This window comes from Gossypium arboreum, chromosome 5, assembly GCF_025698485.1.
Source record: "Gossypium arboreum isolate Shixiya-1 chromosome 5, ASM2569848v2, whole genome shotgun sequence".
NCBI lineage: Eukaryota > Viridiplantae > Streptophyta > Magnoliopsida > Malvales > Malvaceae > Gossypium > Gossypium arboreum.
In genome coordinates, this window is record NC_069074.1 from 62,327,373 (window position 1) to 62,346,882 (window position 19,510).

The window sequence follows — 19,510 nt, forward strand, 5'->3', positions numbered from 1 at the left end:
AGTGCGGTGTGTGCTTTTGCGCTAGGAGTAAGAGCGTGTGAATATCCGCTCCTATGATGGAACGAGTTATCGGCCTTAATGAAGCCGTTATTTGTGTATGAACATAAGAGTTGGGATGGTGAAGTAAGTATGATTATGTGAATGTGCATTAATGAAATGATGCATTTAACTATGTGAATGTATTGCTGTAATTAGAGTTGATTATATTCCTTGAGACTTACTAAGCATAAAAATGCTTACTCCGCTACTTTGGCTCTCAGTTTTCTAGATTTCGCTCGATAGCAATCGGATTCGGGATCGTTGAAGTCAAAGTCATCCACACTATCAAGCCCCCATTTTGGTATAAATTCTTGGTTGAACTTGAAATGGCATGTATAGGACTACCCCTTGTTGGTTTAAATATGTTATGATGTATATGTGTACGGCCATGCGAAAATGGCTCGTAATAGTGAAGTATCAACTTAAACTATTTGCGGTTTGTATATATATATATATGGTGTCATGATGTGACTATGAATTGGAAATGGGAATGTTGGTCACATGATCAGCCATTGGCATGGTTAAAATGATCATATGTGGACCTATGTAAGGCAAGACTAGTTGGTTCATGGAGACTACAAAATAGGTAAGACCTACCTTAAAACAGATGCTGCCAGCTGCAGTAACGTGAATGTGAAAAATCACCAAAATTTGTAGGAATGGTATTAAATAGTGAATCAGCTATGTAAATGAACATTGATGAGTCTATTTTCATATGGAAGAAACGAAATGGTCATAGGAGTTACATGTTAAGAGATATTAAAGCTATTGTAAGACAGGGCCAGAACGGTTTCTGGGTTCCCTGTCGCAACTTTAAAATTTACTATAAATTATCCAGAAATAATTAGGAGACATACCTTATATGTGCAGATTCCATTTTGAGTCTAGTTTCATTAGAAACAAACGGCACCAGCATTAAAGCCCTGTACAGAGAGATATTCAAGTTATACCGCGCGAAGGTCAGAGCAGTCGATCCCTGTAACATGGGTGACTTTAACTAATAAACTGTACCAATTGGCCCGACCAAAATTCTAGAAATAAATCCATGGATGGATATATGAGTCTAAATTCAGGAAAATTTACGAAACCAGTTTCCGAGTTTTGAAACTCGAGATATGATTTTAAGGCGACAGTGACGCAGTTTTTCCAGCCTGACTGAAATGTCCAATGGATGGGCAAAACAAGTGAACTTGGCTTGCTAACCCTCGTGTCCGATAACGGCGATGGTCTCGGGTTCGGGTGTTACAATTTTATTGGTATCGAGCCACGGTGTAGTCGATTCTAGGACTACCGTGAGGTGTTTGGGGTCTAGCTATACATGCCATTAAATGATGAATCGATAGTGTGGTGATTTCGACAATTTGACTTTGAGTTTGTTTATAGCAATGGATCCCGATCCCAACCGAGCAATAGCTGATGATGTGGAGAGTGTGGCGCCTGCTCCCCGCACAAGGGACAGCGCCGCGGACTCTCAAACCTATGGCCAGCAATCCGAATGATGAGGCTAGGCAAGCCTTTTATAGTGTGATGAACGAATGGTTTAATCAATACATTCGAACTAACACGGCTGTCCCACAACCTCCATTCCCGACAAATGCAACCTCAAGACCTACAATACCTCCGTGAATCGACCAAATAAGGTCAATTAAGCCCCATCGATAGGATTCAAAACATGGGGCCACTGAATTTAAAGCTACGGATGATGATGATGCCGAACGAGCTGAATTTTGGTTGGACAACACTATCCGGGTGCTCGATGAGCTATCTTGTACACCCGATGAGTGCTTAAAGTGTACCATCTCCTTGCTACGTGATTCCACCTACTATTGGTGGAGTACTCTGACTTCTGTGGTACCTAGAGAGCAAGTGACTTGGGAATTCTTTCAAACCAAGTTCAAAAAAAAAAAAAAAAAAAAAAAAAAGTGAAAGTATATCAGTCAGAGAGTCATCGACCAAAAGCGAAGGGAATTTCTTGATCTTAAGCAAGGTTCTATGTCGGTTACCGACTATGAACGAAAATTTGTGAGGCTTAGCCGATACACGCGAGAATGCATTTCGTCCGAAGCTATTATGTGTAAACGCTTCGAGGATGGGCTGAATGATGATATAAGGATGTTCGTTGGCATTCTCGAAATACGAGAGATCGTAGTACTTGTTGAGCGAGCTTGTAAAGTCGAAGAGCTTAGAAAGGAGAAACAAAAAGTGATGTGGGAATTGGAGAATTCGAAGAGGTCCTCGGAAAGTCTCTTCAACGGCATCAAGAGATTTCGAGATGATGTGAACCGGTCTAGAGGCGCTTTGGGCTTTTCTAGACGAGGACGCGATCGACCCCTGTGACCACACGAGTCACTTCGATCGCCAGATGGTGGAAATGATCGCGAGAGAGGGCGAGTGTCAACATTGTGGCAAATGGCATTCGGGAGCTGTTGGTTTCGTGATCGCTCTCGCTATAAGTGTGGATCGGCCGACCACTTTAGGAAGGATTGCCCGAGGATGCTTGAGCAGAATGTGAGTCGAGTGGAAACTCGGGTGCTACCATCGCCGAGGTAGGCCACCTAGAAATATGGGCAATGTCGTTGGCGGTCGAGAGGATCTAGAGATGCTACCATCGATCCGAGGCTCGTGCTCTGCAAGGACTTATGCCATACGCCGACGCGAGGATGCCTCTCCGGATGTCATTACGGTGCTTTCACTCTTTTCAATACTAATGTGATTGCTTTGATTGACCCCGGTTCTACTCAATCTTATATATGTGAAACCTTAGCATCCAAAGAAGACTTTGCCTATTGAGTCTCCGAGTTTGTAATTCGGTGTCAAACCCTTGGGTCATTACGTGCTTGTCAACAAAGTGTGCAAGAAAAGTCCCTTAGTGTTCCGAGGTTCTTGTTTCCGGCGGACTTGATGCTTTTGCCGTTCGATGAATTCGACGTTATTCTTGGTTTGAATGGGTTGACCATGCACGATGCGGTCGTAAATTGTAAAAGCAAGACTATCGATTTGAGGTGCGCGAATAACGAGATAATTCGGGTTAAGTCTACAGACTTAAAGGGGTTGCCAGCTGTAATATCAGCAATGTTGGCCCGAAAATATGTAAGAAAAGAGTGCGAAGCGTACCTTGCGTACGTGCTCGATGACAAGGAATCAGAAAAAAAAACCCGAATCTGTGCCCGTGGTTTGTGAATACCCGGATGTTTTCCCTGAAGAATTGCCGGGTTTACCACCTGTTCGGGAAATAGAATTTGGCATCGAATTGGTACCTGGTACCACTCCAATTTCGATAGCTCCGTATCGTATGGCACCAACGGAATTAAAGGAGTTGGAAGCTCAGTTGCAAGAATTGGTGGATAGAGGTTTTGCTCGCCCGAGTTTTTCGCCTTGGGGTGCACCAGTGTTGTTCGTGAAAAAGAAGGATGGAACCATGCGGCTGTGCATCGATTATCGTCAGCTTAATAAAGCGATAATAAAGAACAAATATCCGTTGCCACGTATCGATGACTTGTTCGATCAACTAAAGGAGCCTCGGTGTTCTCGAAAATAGATTTGAGATCGGGCTATTATCAATTGCGAATCCGAGATTCGGACGCACTCCAAGACCGCCTTGAAGCGAGATATGGTCACTATGAGTTCCTAGTGATGCCGCTTGGGCTCACTAATGCCCCGCGGTATTTATGGATTTAATGAATCGGATCTTTAGACCATATTTGGATCGATTCGTAGTCGTGTTCATTGATGACATCTTGGTCTATTCAAGAAATGAGACCGAACATCTTGAACACCTGCGGTTAGTCTTTGCAAATTTTACGGATAAGCAATTATATGCTAAGTTCAGCAAGTGTGAGTTCGGTTAAGAGAGGTTAGCTTCTTGGGTCATGTGGTATTCAGATCGAGTATTCGAGTCAACCCGAATAAAATTTCAGCCATACTTAATTGGAAGCCTCCAGAAATATTCGAGGTTCAAGCTTTTTGGGGCTTGCTTGGTTATTACCGACAATTTGTAAAGGCTTCTCAACGATAGCCACGCCGATGACGGCTACTCCAAAAGGATGTTAAGTTCGAATGGACGGAGAAATGCCAAAAAGTTTCGATCAATCGAAAACTTATTTGGTGAAGCCCCAATTCTAGTGCAACCCGAGTCCGCAAAAGCTTGTCATCTATAGCGACGCTCTCTACTTGGGTTAGGTTGCGATTAATGCAAGAAGGTCGAGTTGTGGCCTATGCGCGTCGAGGCAATTAAAGCCACATGAGAAAAATTATCCGACTCATGATCTCGAATTGGCCGCCATCGTATTCGCCTTAAAGATTTGGTGACATTACTTATTTGGTGAAAGGTGCCATGTATACTCGGATCACAAAAGTCTCAAATATTTGATGATCCAAAGAGACTTAAATCTGCGACAAAGACGTAGGCTCGAGCTGTTAAAAGATTACGAGCTGGTCATTGACTATCACCCGGAAAGGCGAATGTGGTTGCGGATGCCTTGAGTCGTAAATCATTATTCGCTTACGAGCGATGAACGTGCACTTGTCATTCGATCCGATAGTGTGTTAGTAGCTGAATTGAAAGCCAAACCACTATTGATACATCAAATTCGAGAAGCTCGAAAGTCGACGACGAGTTGGTCGCAAAACGGAAATTGAGTGTGTTCCAAACAAGGATTCAGAGTTTCAAATCGATGATAACGATTGTTTGAGGTTCAAAAGTCGTCTGTGTGTTCCAAAGAATTCGGAACTCATTTCGATAATTCTGAATGAAGCCCATTGTAGCCGAATGGCAATCCACCCGGGAGTACGAAGATGTACAATGATTTGAAACGCGTCGGTTTTGGTGGCATGGTATGAAGCGAGACATCTCCGACTTTGTTTCGAGATGTTTAATATGTCAACAAGTGAAAGCGGAACATCAGGTGCCTTCAGGATTACTTCAGCCAATCACGATACCCGAGTGGAAATGGGATCGAGTCACAATGGACTTTGTATCCGGACCGCCATTGTCGCAAGTAAGAAGGATGCGGTTTGGGTCGTGGTAGATCGATTGACTAAGTCGGCCCACTTTGTCCCGTCGACGCACGGATTTTTCAATTGACAAATTATTTGAATTGTACGTTTCTCAGTTGTGAGATTACACGGGTGCCTATTTCCATCGTGGTCGGATAGAGATCCAAGATTTACCTCGCGATTTTGGAAAAAGTTGCAAGAAGCTTTGGGTACCAAGTTGCATTTCAGACCGCCTTTCACCCGCAAACCGATGGTCAATCCGAGCGGATAATTCAGATACTTGAGGATATGTTAAGATGTTGCGTCCTCGAGTTTAGTGGTTTATGGGAACGGTATTTGCCGTTGATTGAATTCGCTACAACAACAAACTTTCAATCAAGTATTAAGATGGCACCCTACGAGGCCTTGTACGGTCAGTAAATGCCGTACACCATCGTTTTGGACCGATCTCGGTGAAAGCAAGATTTTCGGGTGGATTTGATTAGGGATCTTTGAATGTAAAGTGAAAGTAATCCGTGAAAGTCTCAAGATAGCCTCCGATCGTTAGAAGTCGTGACGTGGACCAAGCGTAAGGATATCGAGTATCGTGGGTGATAAAGTGTTTCTCAAGGTATCGCTTGGAAAAAGATACTCGATTCGGTACCGTAAGGGCAAGTTGAGCCCGAGGTTCGTTGGGCCATATGAGATATCCGAGCGAGTCGATCCAAGTGGCATATCGCTTGATTTTGCCCCGAACTCGAAAAGGTTCACGATGTCTTTCACGCTTTGATGCTTTGACGCTATAGATCCGATCCATCGCACGTGATTAGTCCATCGAAATTGAAATTCAAGCTAATATGAGTTATGAGGAAGAACCGATTCGTATCCTATCACGAGAAGTGGAAGAGTTGTGAAACAAGCGGGTTCCGCTAGTAAAAGTGTTATGGCTCAAGCACGGATAGAAGAAGCTACTTGGGAGACCGAGAACTCTATGAAAGAGCGATATCCAAACCTATTTACGGTAAGATTTTCGGGGACGAAAATTTCTTAAGTGGGGAGAGTTGTGACACCCAAAATTGACCCTAGTCGGAAGGTGGTCTCGGGACCATTAAAACCGAGGCATAAAAATAATTAAAATTTATTTTGATGCCTATAATATGTGTGTGCTCATGTATGACATTTTATGATGATTGATTTAGTGTTATAAGGGTGAATTCCACAAGAAAGGACTTAGTAATGAACTTTGAAAGTATGATAGGAAATGTGTGATGACTAATTAAAGCATGCATGCAAAATAATGGACTTGCATGTCAAATTCCCCTTTATAGGTGGTGGCCGGCCATGACAAGGAGGATGGGCTAAACATGTCATGAAACATGTTTTGTTGGTGCATTAGGTGAAATAATAAACAAAGGTGTATGGGTGATAAAAAATGAAAAAAAATGTGTGTGAGTGTGGTAATTCCCCCATTGCCGTGAGTTGTAGAGAAGGAAAGAAAAAATTTGTTCATCCTTTCTTTGAGCCAAAACTAAGGAAGAAGGAGGATTTTTGCTTCATGCTTGGTTTGGAAGAGATCTAGAAGGAGATTTGGCTAAGTTTGCATCAAGATTAAGGTATGTATGAGGTTGTGTTAGGAGTTTCATGCATGTTTTGGTTGCTAACTTGATGTGCATGTTAGCCATGGCTCAAATCTTTGTTAAGCCATGGAAATGGTATTTGGCCAAAGTTGTTATGGTGATAAAGCCATTGCATGCTAAGTGTGAAGCTTGATGATGATGCATGCAATGATGGATTGTCTACTCTTGAGTAAGATTTTGAGCTTTCTTTTGTTTTATCATGATTGAAGTTGAAAAGGAGCATGATTGTCATATTCGCCATGATGCATTCATGAGCATGGTTCATGCTTCTTGCATGTTAGTTAAAATTTGTGTTTTGGATGGCTATGGACACCTTGAAATTCGCCATGCTCATATATGTATATATATGTTTGCACATGATGTTTTGGTTATGAAGGAAGTGATGAATAAGTTTGTTTAAAGAAGAAGATGTTGAAGAATAATTGTGAAATTGTAAGCACATTCGGCCTAGCACACATATGAGTGCTTGATGCTATATTGTAAGTTTTGAGCTACAATATGCAAAGCATTAACTAGTAAAATGCATGCTGTTTTGTGTGGTATTAAGTGCATAATTGGCCTCAACATGGACAAGTATATTCGCCTTGGGTAGCCTATTGAAGGCCTTAGCTTTTCCTTGATGCTCGAATAAATTGTATTGAATTGCTTGATGTAGTATAAAATGTGCATGACCATTGTGTATTCAAGCTAAAGGGTGGCCATATGACCATTTAAATTCCTTGTCATATTCGCCATAAGCTAGCACAATGAGGTTTTGATAAATTGAATTTGTTTGAATTAGCTCAAGAGCTAAGAGGGCCACAATTGGACAAGGGAAGGAAAAGTAATCGAATAGCCGTAAAAGCCGTTCGACAACATCCGAGGTAAGTCCTCAAGAAGTGACCTTACTTGAATTATGTGGAATGAAATATGGATGTATTGATTATTGGTTTATGTGTGTATGAGTATTCGAATGATACCGGCTAAGTCCCAAGGCGATTATGTTAGTGATTATAATTGTGTTTGAGCCTTAGTAACGAAAATAAATATGTATGTCCAATGATTATTGATGTATGTGTGCATGAGAAATTGAATGATATCCGGGCTAAGCCCAAGACAATTATGCTGGAAATTATAACCGGTTAAGACCCAAGGCAATTGTGCTAGTGGCTACATCCGGCTAAGACCAAGGCATTCGTATGCGAGTCATTCTATCCGGCTAAGACCAAGGCATTTGTGCAAATCGTGATATCCGGTTAAGTCCCGTGAGGCCTTGGTGCGGGTTACCATAACCGGCTATGTCCCGGCGATTGATCGAGTAGCGACATCCGGTTAAACTCAAGGTATGTGATTTGAAAATTATAAGCTTGCTGGAAAATTTCAGCTAATGCACTTGTGAAATTTCCCAATGACAAGGTAAGTGCGGTGTGTGCTTATGCGCTAGGAGTAAGCGTGTGAATATCCGCCCTATGATGGAACGAGTTATCGGCCTTAATGAAGCCGTTATTTGTGTATGAACATAAGAGTTGGGATGGTGAAGTAAGTATGATTATGTGAATGTGCATTAATGAAATGATGCATTTAACTATGTGAATGTATTGCTGTAATTAGAGTTGATTATATTCCTTGAGACTTACTAAGCATAAAAATGCTTACTCCGCTACTTTGGCTCTCGTTTTCTAGATTTCGCCGATAGCAATCGGATTCGGGATCGTTGAAGTCAAAGTCATCCACACTATCAAGCCCCCATTTTGGTATAAATTCTTGGTTGAACTTGAAATGGCATGTATAGGACTACCCTTGTTGGTTTAAATATGTTATGATGTATATGTGTACGGCCATGCGAAAATGGCTCGTAATAGTGAAGTATCAACTTAAACTATTTGCGGTTTGTATATATATATATATGGTGTCATGATGTGACTATGAATTGAAATGGGAATGTTGGTCACATGATCAGCCATTGGCATGGTTAAAATGATCATATGTGGACCTATGTAAGGCAAGACTAGTTGGTTCATGGAGACTACAAAATAGGTAAGACCTACCTTAAAAACAGATGCTGCCAGCTGCAGTAACGTGAATGTGAAAAATCACCAAAATTTGTAGGAATGGTATTAAATAGTGAATCAGCTATGTAAATGAACATTGATGAGTCTATTTTCATATGGAAGAAACGAAATGGTCATAGGAGTTACATGTTAAGAGATATTAAAGCTATTGTAAGACAGGGCCAGAACGGTTTCTGGGTTCCCTGTCGCAACTTTAAAAATTTACTATAAATTATCCAGAAATAATTAGGAGACATACCTTATATGTGCAGATTCCATTTTGAGTCTAGTTTCATTAGAAACAAACGGCACCAGCATTAAAGCCCTGTACAGAGAGATATTCAAGTTATACCGCGCGAAGGTCAGAGCAGTCGATCCCTGTAACATGGGTGACTTTAACTAATAAACTGTACCAATTGGCCCGACCAAAATTCTAGAAATAAATCCATGGATGGATATATGAGTCTAAATTCAGGGAAAATTTACGAAACCAGTTTCCGAGTTTTGAAACTCGAGATATGATTTTTAAGGCGACAGTGACGCAGTTTTTCCAGCCTGACTGGAAATGTCCAATGGATGGGCAAAACAAGTGAACTTGGCTTGCTAACCCCTCGTGTCCGACACCGGCGATGGTCTCGGGTTCGGGGTGTTACACCTAGGCAGATGTGTTTTGGTTGATAAAGTCTGCAAGAATTGTCTGTTAATGTTTCGAGATATTTGTTTTCTGGCTGATCTGATGTTATTACCCTTTGATGAATTCGAAATAATTCTAGGTATGGATTGGTTAACTTTGCATGATGCTATTGTAAACTGCAAATGGAAAACTATAGATTTGAGATGCAAGAATGATGAAATAGTCTGAATTGAATCCAATGATTTGAATGCGTTACTAGCTATGATTTCATTAATGAAAGATCTGAGTATTGTGAGAAAGGGTTGTGAAGCTTACTTTGCTTATGTGATTGATTCAAGAGTAACAGAAAATAAATTGGAATCAGTGCCTGTTGTCTGTGAATCCCTGATGTGTTTCCTAAAGAACTTCCGAGATTACTTCTGATTTGAGAAGTTGAATTTGGCATTGAATTAGTGCCCGAAACTACTCCAATTTTGATAGCTCCATATAGAATGGCTCCTGAGAGAATTGAAAGAATAAAAATCCTCAGTTGCAAGAGTTGACCGGTAAAGGGTTTACTAGACCGAGTTTCTCACCTTGGAGTGCTCCAGTTCTGTTTGTGAAAAAGAAAGATAGTGCGATGAGAATGTGCATTGATTATCGTCAGTTGAACAAAATGACTATCAAGAACAAATATCCTTTGCCCAGAATTGACGATTTGTTTGATCAGTTGGAAGGAGCTATTGTGTTTTCAAAGATAGATCTGAGATTGGGTTATTACCAGTTGAGAGTAAAAGATTCAGACATTCGAAAAATTGCTTTTTAAACAAGGTACAGACACTATGAATTCTTAGTTATGCCTTTCAGATTAACGAATGCACCTGCTATCTTTATGGATTTGATGAATAGAATTTTTAGACCCTATTTATATTGATTTGTTGTCGTATTAATTGATGACATATTGATTTATTCGCATGATGGATCTAAGCATGCCGAGCATCTGAGAATAGTGCTATAGACTTTGCGAGATAAGCAACTGTATGCAAAGTTTAGCAAATGTGAATTTTGGTTACGAGAAGTCAATTTTCTGGGCCATATAGTGTCAGTATTAGTTATCTGAGTTAATCCGAGCAAAATTTCAGCTATTTTAGATTAGAAGTCTTCGAGAAATGTTTCTGAAGCCTGTAATTTTTTTGGACTTGCTGGTTATTACAGACAGTTTGTAAAAGGCTTTTCAATGATTGCAACTCCATTAACGAAACTGCTTCAGAAAGATGTGAAATTCGAATTGTCTGAAAAGTGTCAGAAAAGCTTTGATCAGTTGAAAACCCTATTGGCTGAAGCTCCAGTATTAGTACAACCCGAATTAGGTAAAGAATTTGTGATCTACAGTGATGCTTCGTTGAACAGTTTGATATGTGTTTTGATGTAAGAGGGAAAATTCATTGCTTATTCTTAGAGACTGTTAAAGCCATACGAAAAGAACTATCCGACGCATGATCTGGAATTAGTTGCGATTGTGTTTACTCTGAAGATTTGGCGCCACTATCTGTTTGGTGAAAAATGTCACGTATATTCTGATCATAAGAGTTTGAAATATCTAATAGCTCAGAAAGATTTGAACCTGCGACAAAGAAGATGGTTAGAGTTGATTAAAGACTACGAGCTTGTTATCGATTATCATCCGGGAAAAGCAAATGTTATTGCTGATGTATTGAATCAAAAATCATTGTTTGCTTTACATGACATGAATGGTCATCTAGATTTGTTTGATGATGGTTTGGTTTTAGCTGAATTGAAAACGAGACCTTTGTTCTTACAGCAGATTGTTGATGCTCAGAAAGTTGATGATAATATTTTAGCAAAACGAGCCTAGTGTGATCTAGATTCAGATTCTGAATTTCGAGTTGATAATGATGATTGTTTGAGATTTCAAGATCGGATTTGTGTTCCGAGATATTCAGAGTTGATTCAAATAATTTTGAACGAAGCTCACAGCAGTCGTTTATCTGTACATCCGGGTAGTATGAAAATGTAAAATGATTTGAAACAACATTACTGGTGGTCTGGAATGAAAAGAGATATATCCGATTTTGTTTCGAAATGTTTGATCTGTCAACAAGTCAAAGCTGAACATCAAGCGCCCTCTAGTTTGCTGCTGCCAATTATGATTCCGAAATAGAAATGGGATAGAGTGACGATGGATTTTGTTTCGGGTTTGCTCCTATCTCTGCGTAAGAAAGATGCTATCTGGGTTGTGGTTGACCGATTCACGAAATCAACTCATTTTATTTCGGTATGATCCGATTACTCGCTTGATAAGTTAAGTTGAATTATACATTTCTTATATAGTGAGATTGCAAGGAGTACCTTTGTCTATTGTGTCAGACAGAGATCCAAGATTCACTTCACGATTTTGGAAGAAACTGCAAGAGGCTTTAGGAACGAAATTGCATTTCAGTACTGCTTTTCACCGTAGACAGATGGTCAATCTAAATGGATTATTCAAATACTCGAAGATATGTTGAGATGTCGTATTCTTGAGTTTGAAGGTTCGTGGGAATAATGTTTTACATTGATTGAATTTGCTTATAATAACAGTTTTTAATCAAGCATTCAAATGGCACCATACGAAGCCTTATATGGTAGAAAATACCGTACACCTTTGTATTGGACTGAGCTCAGTAAGAATAAGATTCACAGGATTGATTTGATAAAAGAAACTGAACATAAAGTAAAATTGATCCGAGATAATTTGAAAACAGCTTCCGATCGTCAGAAATCTTACCCAAATTTGAAATGAAAAGATATTGAATTTGAGATTGGCGACAAAGTCTTTCTAAAAGTGTCTCCGTGGAAGAAAGTACTCCGATTTGGAAGAAAAGGCAAATTGAGTCCGAAGTTCATTTGGTCGTATGAGATTATTGAACGTATCGGGCTAGTTGCATATAGATTGTTGTTACCACCTGAATTAGAAAAGATTCATAATGTGTTTCACGTATCGATGCTTTGACAATACAGATCTGATCCTTCGCATGTGATTCCTCCATCTGAGATAGAGATTTAGTCTGATATGATTTATGATGAAGAACCAATCTGTATTTTGGCTCGTGAGGTTAAAGAACTGCGAAATAAGAAAATTTTGTTAGTTAAAGTGATATGGCATCGACATAGTATTGAAAATGCTATGAGACAACAATAACTAAATCTGTTCAACGGTAAGATTTTCGGGGACGAAAATCCCAAATGGGGAGAGTTGTAATAGTCCAATTTAGACTTTAGTTGGAATAGTGGTTTTGGGACCACAAATCTGAGTCATAAAAATATTTTTATATTATTTTCTGTGCCTATTATATGTGAATTAGTATGTGTGAAAATTTCGTATGAAAGTTTAATCGTTTGTGAGCTTAATTTGATAAAAGGACTAAATCGCGTAAAATGTAAAAGTGGCCTTCTATTTGTTAAAGTGCTTAATTGCTATGTCTCTTTAATTGAGAAGTCCTTATGTTGTTATTAAACCATTGTTTATGCTAATGGACATTAATGGCCTTAATATATGTGATTTTATAATGTTATTAGTCAAGGGCGAAATTGGTATTTAGTAATTTAAGTTATTTTAATTAAACCAACATGAAAATAAAGGCCATTGTCATCCATTTTACACCGAAAATAAAAGAAAAATAAGAAGTTGAATGTGTTTAGGGTTTCGGCTAAGAATTTGGCTAATCAAGGTATAAGTTTTATTCCATTTTTGATAATTTCTATGTTTTTGTAATTGTTGCTTAGTGTTCTATCAAGCCCATGTCTCAATTTCTAATTTTTTTGATGATTTTGAGTTGAGCTATTGATGAAACTATGAGTTTTATGAAGTTTGATGATAGTAAATGGAAGATATGTGTTAGATTACTAAGTTTTGTCTTTCAATTTTTGATGAATTTCAGTAATTTGGACTAAATTGTAAAAATGAGATTTTGAGGGACTAAAATATGAAATAAATGAAACATTTGGGCATATATGAATACTATGAGAATTTGGCTTAACATGGGTATATGGAAATTATGTGTATTTTTGTGATTTAGTGAATTAGGGACTAAAATGTCAAAATGTGAAAAATGTGAGGGATAATTTGTAAATTGACCTAAATGTGTGTTTGTGGATTGATTTGAATGATTTGGTGAATAAAAGAGTTAAATTTTAATTTATATAGATCAAGAAGAAAAGAAAACAGAATTAGATCGGGGGAAATCAAAAGTCGTCGAGTAGTCGACTCAGTTCGTCCAAATACGTACGAGATAAGTCTATATACAAATAAATGTATTTGAAATGGTTTAATTATGCTTATATATTATTGAACAATGATGAATGGCTTTATGCCTTGAATATGAGATATCTGAGAAAGTATCAACAAAGTTCCGACGTCCGAAAAGGCTCGTATGAACCATAGGAATAGTTAGGATACATATGTCATGGCATAGGATTTCCGATATGTGTAATCGTGTAAGACCACGTCTGGGACGTTGGCATTGTATGAGATTTTTGAGCTATCCGCGTATCCTTATGATTCCAAACGGTTCAACGGGCTTTCCGAGAAATGAATGATTATATGAGATGTGTATCCGATTCTGGTATGTTCGAAATGTATACTATTTTTGAGAATAAAAGGTAAGTATATGTACAATTGATGATATGTGTTATATGTATGAGAAAATATGCTATATGTGTAAATGAATTGGGAATATGTGAAATGTATATGAACTATGTGGTTTGAGATAGTATTTGACTTTCGAGTATATGTAATTGTTGATGCTTTCATGTTTTGAATAATAAGTTTATTTGTGTATGACTTACTCAGCTTTTGAAAGCTTACTCTATGTGTTTTTCAACAGTTTTATAGATATCAAAGCTACCGAGAGCTCAGGGATCATCGAGGATTATCACCACACTACCAAACTCTATTTTGGTACCTTTTGAAATGTAAATATTGAAGTATGGCATGTATAGGCTAGAGGTATTTGAATATGATTTGTGAAGTGTATATTTAGCCATGTGATATGGCTTAATTATGGTTGAACTTATGTTTTGATTTTGGTATATGATATGTGATGCAAATTATGCTTATGTGATGTGTTTATGAATGATCAAATGAAATGGTCAATTTTGGTAAGTTTTGGTATGGGCATATTTGAGAAATTGGTAAGTTTATAGCATGTGATTGAATGAAGTAAATTGATGTTATGTAACATAAGTTTTAGTATGACTTGGAATTATGATTTCGTATGATTTTTGATATGATTTTAATCATGAATTTGGTTGTTTATTATATGGTAGGAATAGTGTATGTTTTGTGTATGAATTGGTTGGAAATTGGTATGAAATATGATTAGTTTTATGCTTGTAGGGATGAGTGGAAAATTTGCTTTGGAAATAGCCTATTTTTGTCCACAGGGGAGTGTGTTTCGGCCGTGTGTGACACACGGTTATGTTACACGGCCGTGTGTCTCCTGGGGTACCCTACGATTTAAAGTCAGTTCTGAGTATGGTCGAGGCACACGGGCGTGTGGCTAGCCGTGTGACCCAAGTCAATTTTGACCACGGCCAAGGCACACGAGCATATCTTGCGGCTGTGTGAATAAGTCAGCATGTATGCCCTATTTTGACACGGCCTAGACATACGGGTGTTTCTAAAGCCGTGTGAGGCACACGGCCTAATCACACGGTCGTGTGACCTGTACAACTTTGAAAAATGTTTAAGTTTTTAAAAATTTTTGTATGAGCTCGGTTTAGTCCCGGCCCATTTCTAATGCATGTTTAAGGTCTCAATGACCTATGTAAGGGACTTCATAATGATTTGTGACTATGATGCTTTGATGTTTATGAATTGAATGCTAAATGTTCCGATATGTCCAGTAATGCCTTTTAACCCTAGTCTGACAATGGATACGGGTTACGAGTGTTACAAAGCTTATTCCAATGGAACTGAGAGCAATGCTCATGCCTCTGTTGTAACACCCCTCGCCCGTATCCAACGCCGGGATAGGATTCGAGGTGTTATCAGACTTAAACTCAACTAACTACATAAAACCGGGTCGTAAAATTTTGATCAATTTAAAACTTTTCATTTCACATACATTTTGTTCCTTAAACGGGCTCACGAGGCCCAAAACATGCATTAGAGACGGTTCGGGACTAAACTGAGAACTTAAGAAAAACTTGAAAAACTTTCATGCTTTAAGGCTCCACATGCCCATGTGAGTATAGAGCACAGGCCCATGTGTAAGGGACACGCCTGTGTCCCAAACCCGTGTCCAAAAACCTGGACATTCTGCCAACTTGGTCATGAACAAATTGAAGCCACACGCCTATGTCCTATGACCGTGTCCTTCACACGGCTTAGACACACAGGCATGTGTCTCTTGCCCGTGTGCATACTACCATGCATACTGGCTTGAAAAACTTAGGTGTAGGGGACACACGGCTTGACAACACACCCATGGGGGTGGACCGTGTGTCACGCATGGCCTAGACACATGCCCGTGTGTCTACCCGTGCGAACAAATACAAGGCTATTTTCCAAGCCATTTTGTCACTTTTACAACACATGCACGCATACTTATACAATAGCATACAACATGGAAAAATTGGGCACTTAAACATTCCTAACATGTCATGACCATGGAAATTTCACATGCAACCAATATCATAGATTTTACCTTCATCTTTACCACATTAATGTTATAGCTATCAACATGTCATCAAACCTCATTTTCATCACTAAGCATTCATGATCACATCCACATACCATTCATACCAAGCAATTAAAGACTCTTCATAAATAAATAGGTTTACCAACCCCATAATCAAAATAAGCCAATACATTTGGCTAAAGTTGTAACACCCCGTACCCGAGACCGTTGCCGGAGTCGAACACGAGGTGTTAACGGACTTAATTCATTAATTAAACAGCTCATACAATTTATTTTAAAATTTCCGACAAGTCGGCTAATCGCATCACGTCGCTTTAAAAATCATATCTCGAGTTACTGAAACTCAAATCCAATTCGTAAATTTTTCCTAAAACTAGACTCATATATATATATCTACTAATTGTTTTCTAGAATTTTGGTTGGGCCAATTAGTACAGTTTATTAGTTAAAGTCTCCCTGTTTCAGGGTTCAACTACTTTGACCTCAAGTATTACGAATCAGATATCTCCTGCACAGAGCTTCAATGACTATGCCGCTTATCTCTAATAAAACTAGACTCAATAAGGAATCTGTAAATATAAATAATGACTTCTAATTATCTTTGTAAAATTTATGGTGAATTTACAAATTCAGAACAGGGATCCAGAAATCTCTCGCCCTGTTTCACAAAAATTTAAACATCTCATAAAATATAGCTCATATACCTGTTTCGCTTATTCCATATGAAAATAGACTCATCAAACTTCGATTCCATAACTTATTCATTATTTAATTCCATTTCTACTATTTTTAGTGATTTTTAAACTCTCGTCACTACTGCTGTCTCGAATCTATTTTATGGTAAATTTTACCTATTTCATGGTTTCCATGGATTAGCTAGCAATTTGACATACATAATACCAAATATGATCATGATTAGCCATTCCAATGGCTAATCATTACCAAGCATTTCTATTTCCATACCACTCAATAACCATATCATAAGACCATACATATAAAATGATTATAATGCTATACATGCCATACTCAAAATATACAAGCCATTATGCCAAGATGGTATACGGATAGTGTGAGCGTGCCTCCGACCGCTTCCGATTTCCGAGCTGGCTTGTCAACACTACAAGGAATGAAAAGGAGGAGTAAGCATAAATGCTTAGTAAGCTCACATGCAAATAGCAAGTAACATAACCATATAAGCAAACATAAAACATCATTTGCATAATCATCACCAAGACATTCATATCACCTTTTCATTTATCATCTTACCATATTGTTGTTATATCGAGTTTTCAACCCGAGGGTTAAGTACATACCTGTTCAAAGTATCCATTTCACAACACTTACCAATACGTCCCTTTCATCTTGAGTATTCCTCCATTTGAGTAGAACTTTACCCGTTGAACACATCGGAATATAATTCGGATACATGGATAACTTGCACATAAGTGCCACATATGTAGCCAAGCTACCATGTAACCCACCCATAAGTGAACTCGGACTCAACTCAACGAGCTCGGGCGTTCGCATCCATAAGTGAACTCGGACTCAACTCAACGAGTTCGGATGCCTAGTTACATCTCACGAACTCGGACTCAACTCAACGAGTTCGGACGTCAGATCCATAAGTGAACTCTGACTCAACTCAACGAGTTCGGATGCCCAAATATCCCAGTGACATGTCACTTGTATCCTAATCCATTCCCGAGGTTCAACGGACCTTTTTCCCAATCATGTGTCTCAACCATCTTCTACGGAATGCCGATACCGATACTCAGTAGTATTTCACATTTTCCAAGTATATCACATAATTTGACATATTATCAAACAATTATCACAAGTATAATATTTCATAATAATTATCATATCATTTAAAAAACATTAAAACATTTAAAATAATAACTATGTTACCAACATTTACATATGAACTTACCTCGTATGCTAAAATGGCTATTTTACCATTTCGTCCACAACTTGGTATTTTCCCCATTTTAGCCCGAATTTCAGTTTTCCTTGCTCTATCATTTAAAATATAGTCTAATTAGGACTCACATTATTCAAATTGACCCAAAATCATATTTTGGAAAAATTACAATTTTGCCCCTAAACTTTTGCATATTTACACTTTTGCCCCAAAGCTCGTAAATTAAAATTCAGCCTATTTTATTATGTTTTATGACATGCTGATCATTTTTCCTTCTATGGCAACATCAAATTCTCACTCTAACATGTACTTATGACTATTAGGTATTTTTACCGATTAAGCCCTTTTGCTCGTTTTCACTTAAAACCGAGTAGCACAAGTTGTCTAACATAATTTAAAACCTCATATTCTATCATAAAACACCAAAATACACAAATTTCACCTATGGGTATTTTTCCAAATATAAACCCTAGGTTAAATTATTGCTAGCATAAGCTAAATCGAGCTAACGGACTCCAAAAACGTAAAAATCATTAAAAACGAGGCTAGAACGGACTTACAATCGAGCTTGGAAGCTTGAAAACCCTAGCCATGGTTTCTCCTTGCTATATTCGGCCATGGGGTTGAAGATGAGAAAATTGGCTTTTAATTTTGTATTTTAATTCATTTTACCCTAAATGACCAAAATGCCCTTACTACTAAACTTTCCAAAATTCCATCCATGTCCAATTTTTGTCCATAGACTTAGAAATTGGTAAAATTACTCTTTAAGGACCTCTAATTAATAATCTAATTCAATTTTATGCAAAATACTTCTAGAACACAAGTTTTGCAATTTATTCAATTTAGTCCCAAATTTCAAATTAAGCACTTTATGCATAAAATTTCTTCACGAAATTTTCACACAATCATGCAATCATATCATAGACCTTAAAATAATCATAAAATAATTATTTATATCTCAGATTTTGTGGTCACGAAACCACTATTCCGACTAGGCCCAAAATCAGGATATTACAAAAGTAATATCACATACTCAAATATTTAAACTCCTATACATGCCATAGACTCAAAGTACTTGAAATCATTTACACCAATAGCGATAGCTTGACAGTGTGGTAATATCTCTGACGAACTCCAACCCGAGCTAACCTGGCAACACTAGAGAGCATGGGAAAGGAAGGGGGTAAACTTTACGCTTAGTAAGTTCATATGAAGATAATAAGCAACTCATTAACATGTTTTATCAATGTTCCCAACATATTCTCAAGTTCATGATAAGCTATCTTCTTGTACAATAGTAAGTAAAATATTTATATCTAGAGCTATGAAACTCCAAATTAAGTTCCGTTAATTTTCCTTGAAACTAGACTCATTTACCTTTCTACCATAGAATTTCCAGAATTTTTGGTTTATCAAAATAGTATAGTTTATTCCTCAAAGTTACTCTTGATTCACTATCTGACAGTTCTGAACCTTCTGCACTAAAGTTCAATTATCTCATAGCAAAGGACTCGAATAATGTTCTTGTCTATTTATCTTGAAAATATACTCACTAAGTATTCTAAAAATATAAATTATAACTCATAACT

At 38.1% G+C, this 19,510-nt stretch overlaps 1 long non-coding RNA gene across 1 annotated transcript; it reads right to left on the bottom strand.

Annotated features, from left to right (window-relative positions):
* Positions 1-16,880: 16,880 nt before the first annotated feature.
* LOC128293030 (uncharacterized) lies at positions 16,881-19,042 on the bottom strand. Its single transcript, XR_008283051.1, has 2 exons — positions 19,011-19,042; positions 16,881-17,114 (listed from the first exon to the last, which is right to left on the bottom strand). It is a non-coding gene; the product is annotated as an uncharacterized LOC128293030 (long non-coding RNA).
* Positions 19,043-19,510: the final 468 nt, after the last annotated feature.